The sequence below is a fragment of the Canis lupus genome, chromosome 6 (genome assembly GCF_011100685.1).
Source record: "Canis lupus familiaris isolate Mischka breed German Shepherd chromosome 6, alternate assembly UU_Cfam_GSD_1.0, whole genome shotgun sequence".
NCBI classification, from domain to species: Eukaryota; Metazoa; Chordata; class Mammalia; order Carnivora; family Canidae; genus Canis; species Canis lupus.
The window spans coordinates 25,794,479-25,802,941 of NC_049227.1; the positions used below are offsets into that span (position 1 = coordinate 25,794,479).

General features: G+C 40.1%; 1 protein-coding gene across 5 annotated transcripts in view; it reads right to left on the bottom strand.

The window, feature by feature from the left end:
- Positions 1 to 8,463, bottom strand: part of IQCK (IQ motif containing K) — a 130,345-nt gene that overhangs the window by 121,301 nt on the left and 581 nt on the right. The gene's annotated exons all lie outside the window — the stretch shown is intronic.

Here is an 8,463-nt window from a genome sequence, read left to right on the forward strand (position 1 = left end):
GTATCAGGGTGGGGACCAGTATGTCAGGCTGTAGGTTGCAAGCCATCTTGATTCCCAATACTATTTATATTAGTTTTCTAATGCTATGTAACAGATTACCACAAACTTAGCAACTTAAAAAAACACACATTTATTATTTCACAGTTCCTGTGAGTCAGGAGTCCAGATATGGGGCAGGATCTCATCAGGCTCAAATCAAGGTGTTGGCCATCCATGGCTGTGATCTCATCTGAGAGTTGGGTCTTCTAAAATCATTGGTTGTTGGCAGGATTCAGTCTTGTGGCTGCAGGTCTGAAGTTCCCATTTTCTTTTTGTTGGTGGGACTCTCAGCTCCTAGAGGCCACCTTCAGGTTCTTGTTATGGACAGTTCACACATGGTTATTTGCTACTTCAAGGTGAACAAGAGTTTCTTCTGCTTTAATGTCTTTAAAGACTCCCTTGATTAGATCAAAGCTACTTACAAGGATCTTCATAACTTAAGTCAACTGATGACAAATTTTAATTATATCTGGAAAATCCCTTGACAGCAATGCCTAGATTTGTGTTTGATTGCATAACTAGGAGGTATGTGGAGTAGGGAGTGGAAATCCTTGGAACCATCTTAGAATTCTGCCCACCATAATAGCTTGAGCTCTACAACTTTGCTTTCCTCTCAAGCAAGCATGCAAATTCATTCTTCTTCCCCAAACACTTTGAGGAACACCAACATGGTATGTAAACTATTTATTCAGATTTAGGATATACACATTTAGAGCTTTGTCTGATACATGATATTATGCATACATGCTATTATGAGAAACTTACAAATAATACAGACCTATCTTATATAGAGTGTAAGTCACATTTAATCCCATAACCACTGTATTTCAATGTATTTACTAACATGTATATAATACACCAGTAATTTATTTATATTAGATCTCCTAGACCACATCAAATCATCCAAGTATGATTTGGATGTCCTTTTTCTTCATAATTGCCATCAGTTTTATTCTTTTTCTTCATAATTCCTACCAGTTTTATACTTACTTGAAATTTGAAGAATTAATGACTGTGTTATGTGAAGGAAATTGTCTGGGCCTGTTTATGCTCACCATCATATTCCCAAAAAATACTTGTTGAATGAATGAACAAAATAAAGAATACAAGTTACTTTTGATCCTTTATTCATTTGTTCACATTTATTGAGAGCCTACTGTGTGACAGGAACCATCCTAGGTGTTGAATCTTGGATATCTTTCAAGGCTGCTACATATATGATATGCCACAATTATTTAACTAGTTTACCCTTAGTGGGTGTTTAAGTTGTTTCCCACTTTTCATTATTACAAATAATGCTGCTAGGAGCATCATTATATATACATCATCAATGAAAAGCAGGTATTTTTATAGGGTTAATTCTTAGATGTGGAATTGTTCTGTCAAAGGAAAATATAATTTAAAATTTTGGCCAAATTGCCAAATGTTCCTCCAAAAATTTACAACAATTTATACTCCTAATAATAAGATGGTCTGTTTCTCCAGGTTATTACCAATCTCATATATATTTAAAATGATATTTTACTTTTATTTGTATTTTTGTTATTTATTTATATTTTTTCTATTTAGATTTTTTCCAGATCTCTGGAATTCACTTCAATTTGATGGAAAACATACACATTTTTTTATCATATGACCACAAAAGATATACAGTTGAAATGATTATGTAGAAGTATGGGAAAATACATTATCTTCAGGACAAAATGATGTGCTTGTGATTTCAAGCCTCTAATGTTTGAGAATCTGGCATATTTGAAAACTTGTCACTTTTGCCTTGTGATTTCAATTTAAAATATATAGTGGATTACAGACTGATGGTTTTTACATTCAAAGCCATGAGTTTGTATGAATTTGATTAAGTTTGTGGAGTATTGAACTCATTAAAATAACTTGATTTACCATGGTTTGATTCATTCTATTTTTTTTTTCATTCTAAGAGCTGCTTCAGTGCTTAGAAAATTTTGTCTGTTCAGCATTAGAAATGCTTGAGAAAATCAGGTATGTTAAATTTATAAATGTTTATAATTTTTTAGTTACCAAAGCTTATAAACTGGGTTAATTGATTAGGGGAATTCAATGTTAAATGCACATCTAGTGGACATTAAGAACAAGTAAAAGTGGCCACTCATTTTACACAACAAAGGCACCATTCTTCAAGAGGCAAAGAGGCTATAACCCCATTGGTAGAGTGGAGCCTTTCTGCCAAAACTGGAACCTCTCCCCTCTATGGTCCTAGAATATGAGGTAATGAAGCATCTTTTTTGCTCAGGCTGCTATTAGGCTGCGTCTGATTTGCTGCTGAACATGTTCCTAACTGAAACAGCAATTAAAATACAATGTTTACCAACAGGGGCCTATTGGAAAGGGATGGGTCAGGAAGGTGAAGAGGTGGGAGGGAATCTAATGAACACTTAGCCAACATACACTACAGCAAGGAGTTGTACCAGGTGCTAGAGGGACAGATAGCTAGTGCAGAGGAGCTTATATTCTGGCGAGGGGATGAACAGTAAACCAATGCCTCTGAGATGTAGAAGTGCTGCTGGAGAGGGCTTTGCCCGATGTTCTTGGTGCGGTGAGGAGAATGGGCTTCAAAATCAGGGTGAAGAATGAGTGGCTTTTTAGAAGGGGGGCCTATTTAGGCTGAGTCTTGAAAGATAAAGATGAGAAGGCAGAGATGTTTCAGTAAGAGGAAAAGCTTGGGCAAGGCATGCAGAACAGTATAGCGCATTGGAGGAATTACTTCTTGCGACTGAAAGTATATAGTACAGGACAGTAGCACTGTGCTTTGTACCTCACCTGGAGAGCTTATGTAAAATACAGAGCTTAAGGACTTATCCCTGAGGAGTCCAGCTCATCAGGTCCAGGACAGAGTACAGGAATTTGCATTTTAACAAGTAACCCAGATTTTTTTTTTTTTTTAAGATTTTATTTATTTATTCATGAGAGACAGAGAGAGAGAGAGAGAGGCAGACACATAGGCAGGGAGACGCAGGCTCCCTGCAGGAAGCTCAGTGCAGGACTCCATCCTTGGACCAGGGATCAGGCCCTGAGCCGAAGGCAGATGCTCAACCCCTGAGCCACTCAGGAGTCCCAAGTAACCCAGGGTTTTTTTTTTTTTTTTTTTTTTTTAATGATAGTCACACACACACAGAGAGAGAGAGAGAGAGAGAGGCAGAGACATAGGCAGAGGGAGAAGCAGGCTCCATGCGCCGGGAGCCCGACGTGGGATTTCGATCCCGGGTCTCCAGGATCGAATCCTGGGCCAAAGGCAGGCGCTAAACCACTGCGCCACCCAGGGATCCCCTAACCCAGATTTTGATGCAGGTGCTCTCAGTCTACACTTTGAAACATGCTGTATGTTGTATAAGGGCTTGGCCTTGAGTGACACTCACATCCGAGTTCAAGCCTGGTTCTGTCACTTACTTCGGGCAAGTTTCTTAAACTCTCTCTGCCTCAATTTCCTTATCTGTACAAAATAGGCAAAACTGAGTTGCTATGAGGTTTAAATAAGATGAAAAGCATCTAGCTCGGTGCCTAGCACATAGAGCAGCTCAATAAATGTTGCCATTAGGATGATTTGAACAAATGGTAGGTGATGAATCTAAAAAAAATCCATAGAAATCAGATCATTAAGGGGCTTGGGTATTAAGCTAGAGTTTATTTACCATGAAAGCTGTGAAAATCATTGTAGGCCAAGGCATAATGTGATCAGATTTGAATTTTGGAGAGGTCCCCGTGAAAGAAGGTCTGAACAGAGGCCTTCTGCAGTTAAAAAGCTACAGTAGCAATCCAAACAGGATATGTAAGGTCTGATCTAAACCAGCAAGCATGAGAATTAGGGAGTGGGGAGTTGAGGGTTACCGGTTACAAATGTTAAGCAGGTGGAATCTATAGAGATTGGAGAATGTATCTGAGGATCATGGAAAGTGAATAGGAAACATTTAAGATGAATCTCCAAGGGACACCTGGGTGGCTCAGCGGTTGAGCATCTGCCTTCGGCTCAGGCTGTGATCCCGCAGTCCTAGGATGGAGTCCTGCATTGGGCTCCCTATAGGGAGCCTGTTTCTGTCTCCACTTCTCTCTGTGTCTCTCATGAATAAATAAATAAAATCTTTTAAAAAAGAATTTCTGGATTGGATAGTTGAGGGAATGATGGTGACACTTATTGAGATGGAAAGTTGTTGGGTGTCTAGAATAGAGCCTGGAGTCATTCCTGGCCCAACATTTAAAACAGGTCCCAGCATAGCAGGTATGTTAACAGGATATATGAAAATAATTTCACTGGAACCATGAGGTAAGTAGGAACTAGTCTGCATTGGGTTGATAAGAGAAAAGGAATGACAGTGGTGTGAACAAGGGCAGTGTTTCTTTCCAGAAGCTTGGCTGAGAGAAGGGATAGACAAGAGCTAGAAGATAATAGAGGCCAAAGGAGAGGTTTTTCTCGAGATGACAGACCAAAGGGTGTTTAGAAGAAAGGGTCAATAAAGTTAAATGTAGGAAAGGGGGTGACAGACCAGGATCCTGGGATGGCAAGAGGATAGTACCAAAGCACAGATGTAGGCTGAGCTGTGGGTAGCAGGGTATGCGCACAGATGGAAATATGTTTATTGGTATAAGGAAGCTGAAGGCTCCCCTCCTCACTTCCAACTGCCTGACTCTTACCAATGAATGCCTCCTACATGTACTAAGTGGTATCACCCAACATTGGAGGAGGGAGGGTAGAAACTTGGGACTAGTAGATGGGAGCAATGAAAGAAGGCCCTGAGGGATGTTGACAGATAGGCACTGTGAGAGCCCCCTGGTGTTATTTTTCTCCAGCTGTACTCAGCTGCTGCGCTATGGTTACAAGCGTTGATTCAGAGCTGGTCCATGTTGGTATCTGGCAGGTGGGATGGAGGAACTTGATTTTTTTTAAAGGATTTTATTTATTTATTCATGAGAGAGACAGAGAGAAGCAGAAACACAGGCAGAGGGAGAAGCAGGCTTCGTTCAGGGAGCCGAATGCAGGACTTGATCCCGGGACTCCAGGATCATGCCCAGGATCACGCCCAGGGCTGAAAGCAGGCACTAAACCGCTGAGCCACCCAGGCTGCCCAGAACTTGATTTTACAACAGCTTTAAGGGTTGAGGCTGCAGAGTATTTGGAGTAATGAGCCAATAGCAATAATGAGGATGTTGATGACAGTAATAACAGCAATATCAAAATAGAAGACTGTGAGCTCCCAATATTTTGACTCAGTCTTAGTTAAAACCATAGTTAAAAATCATGTCACAAGCAATAATAAGATTCAACTAGAAGCCTTGGCAGTAAAGATCTTTATTGATATGATACGAGTGCTTTCGAGGATACAAAGATCATAGGTAGTCATCACTGGAAAGATGAGAAAATTAGAAAACAATTACAAGTAAGTTGTCAAGTTATACATACACACACACACAGCATTAGCCACACAGTCTTAAAACAGATTATTTACCTATTCTGTATTTCTTCTTTCTGAAATTGAGTTTCTCACAAGTCTATTTGCCGTGATAATTTGTTTTTTTTTAATAGCATTTGTACTTTTCTTTTTTAAGATTTTATGTATTTATTCATGACAGACACAAAGAGAGAGAGAGAGAGGCAGAGACACAGGCAGAGGGAGAAGCAGGCTCCACGCAGGGAGCCCGATGCAGGACTCCGGAGATCACAACATGAGCCGAAGGCAGACGCTTAACCACTGAGCCACCCAGGCATCACGGTAATTTGCTTTTTGAATGGAGATATACTAATAGGATGTAACACTTAACCTCACAGGATTACCACAAAGCCTGTTTTTCACTGAAGTTTGTTGTGAGGCACTAAATTTACTCACTACATGTTTGTTATAGAAAACTGCATGTTACAGTGTTTAAGAAATTTATCTGGGTTATAATAATCATGACAGTGCCTGAGTATATAATTCACCATCTTTGGCCTCATTAACTTCATGATGTAACTCTATCACTTTGTGAGTAGCATCAATTCACTTGCTTTTTAGAGAGCACCACTCTTCATCTTTGCTTTCTCCCTACAGGGCTATTTGACCAAAATAAATCTGATGACTTTAAAACACAATACAAACCATGTGCCGTTGTTAACAACAATGAACATTTATTGAGCTCTTTCTAAATGCCTCAAACTATGCTAATCACCTTCACATATAGTATCTTACTGGTCCTCACAACAGCCCTGTGAGGTAGGTAAGCAGTTTCCCTAACACACCAGTAATAAGCTATTACGAAGAGCTGTTTGGCTTGGAGAAGTCAAAAAGTCTTTCACTTTTTTCAGGAAAAGACAACCACAATTACCTTCAAATATGAGTGAATTCTTTATGGTAGAGTGATCAACGTGGGTCACAGCACCAAGGTGGTAAGGACCAAAGGGTAAAAACTAGAAGGATGACATTCAAGAATGAATTGATTCTTCTAAATATAATATGATGCTGGAAAAGGAATTCAAACACTGGATGGGAGGTGAAACAGCTGCTGAGGATTATTAATCAACTCGAGTCCACTATTCTCTTCTTCCTCCTCTGTATATTCCACTTCTCTCATATACTGGTGGATTCAGCCTTTTTCCCATTCAACAAACATTTACTGGCTTGGCTTGCACTATCCAATATGGCAGCCACTAGCCACAAGCGGCTATCTAAATTTGTTAAACATAAGTAAATAAAAAATTCGAGTCCCAAATTTGCACTAACCACATTAAAAAAAAAAAGATTTTATTTGAGAGAGACAGAGAGTACAAATAGAGGGAGAGGCAAGGTTGCCCGATGAGTAGGAAGCTCAATGTAGGGCTCAATCCCAGACCCCAGGATTATGACCTGAGCCGAAGGCAGATGCTTAACTGACTGAGCCACACAGGTGCCTCACAGTAACCATACCTTAAGTACTCAATAACCATATGTGGCTAGTAGCTACCACATTTTTTTATATATATATAACTGACATAGCATTAAATTAGTTTCAGGTGTACACAACGTGATCAGTCAATAAAGCTACCATATGGACAGCCCTGGTGGCTCAGCAGTCTAGCGCCGCCTTCAGCCCAGGGTATGATCCTGGAGACCCAGAATCCAGTCCCATGTCGGGCTCCCTATATGGAGCCCACTTCTTCCTCTGCCTGTGTCTCCTCCTCTCTCTCTCCCCTCTCTGTGTTATTTATTTATTTATAAATAAATAAATAAATAAATAAATAAATAAATAAATAAATAAATAAAATCTTTTAAAAAAAAGTAAAGCTAACCATATTTGAAAGTTCTACTGGGCAATGCTGTTTCAGACAGCTGACATAATGAATAATCTTGAGTTCTTGACCTTGAAGAGCTTACAACCCAGGGTAGAAAAAACCCCCACCCAGTATTATTCTTAAAGAGCTAACACTGAACTCTTGCTGGAAATCAGGCAGTTTGCTAAGTACTTTCTGTGACTAGCTGCAATGCTCCTAACACCATAAGGCTGGTATCTCATTACTAGGCTCACTTTACAGGAAGGGCAATAACTTGTCCAACATATGTGAGGAGCACTGTAAAGCCTCACGACCAAAAGTATGCGCAGGGCCACAAAACAAGTTGAGCTAAACTCCATTTGAGGATTTTAAGGAAGATTGGAAGTGGAGAGGGATTAAAACAAGTCTATATAGACCATGTTTACTCAACATGTGGGCTATAAATGTCCACAATAGCCAAACTGTGGAAGGAGCCTCGGTGTCCCTGCAAAGATGAATGGATAAAGATGTGGTCTATGTATACAATGGAATATTACTCAGCCATTAGAAACGACAAATACCCACCATTTGCTTCAACATGGATGGAACTGGAGGGTATTATGCTGAGTGAAATAAGTCAATCCGAGAAGGACGAACATTATATGGGCTCGTTCATTTGGGGAATATAAAAAATAGTGAAAGGGAATAAAGGGGAAAGGAGAAAAAATGAGTGGGAAATATCACAAAGGGAGACAGAACATGAGAGACTCCTAACTCTGGAAAACGAACTAGAGGTGGGGAAGGGGGGGTGGGCGGGGGGTGACTGGGTGACGGGCGCTGAGGGGGGCACTTGATGGGATGAGCACTGGATGTTATTCTGTATGTTGGCAAATTGAACACCAAAAAATAAGTTTATATATATAAGAAAAAAACAAAAACATGTGGGCTATAGGCTGACTACATCGGAATTACCTAGGATGCTCGTTAAAACTGAAGATTCCCTGCACCTGATTATGGGATCTGTGGGCAGGAACTGGGAACCTTACGTTCTAATCAACCTCCCTCTCTTCGCCCCACCGATTCTTTCCTATTCACTAAATAAATGAGGTTTGGGAGCCACTGTCCACACCACTGGGTCCCCTGCCTTTTTTTTTTTTAATCCTATTTATTCATGAGAGACACAGAGAGACAGAGAC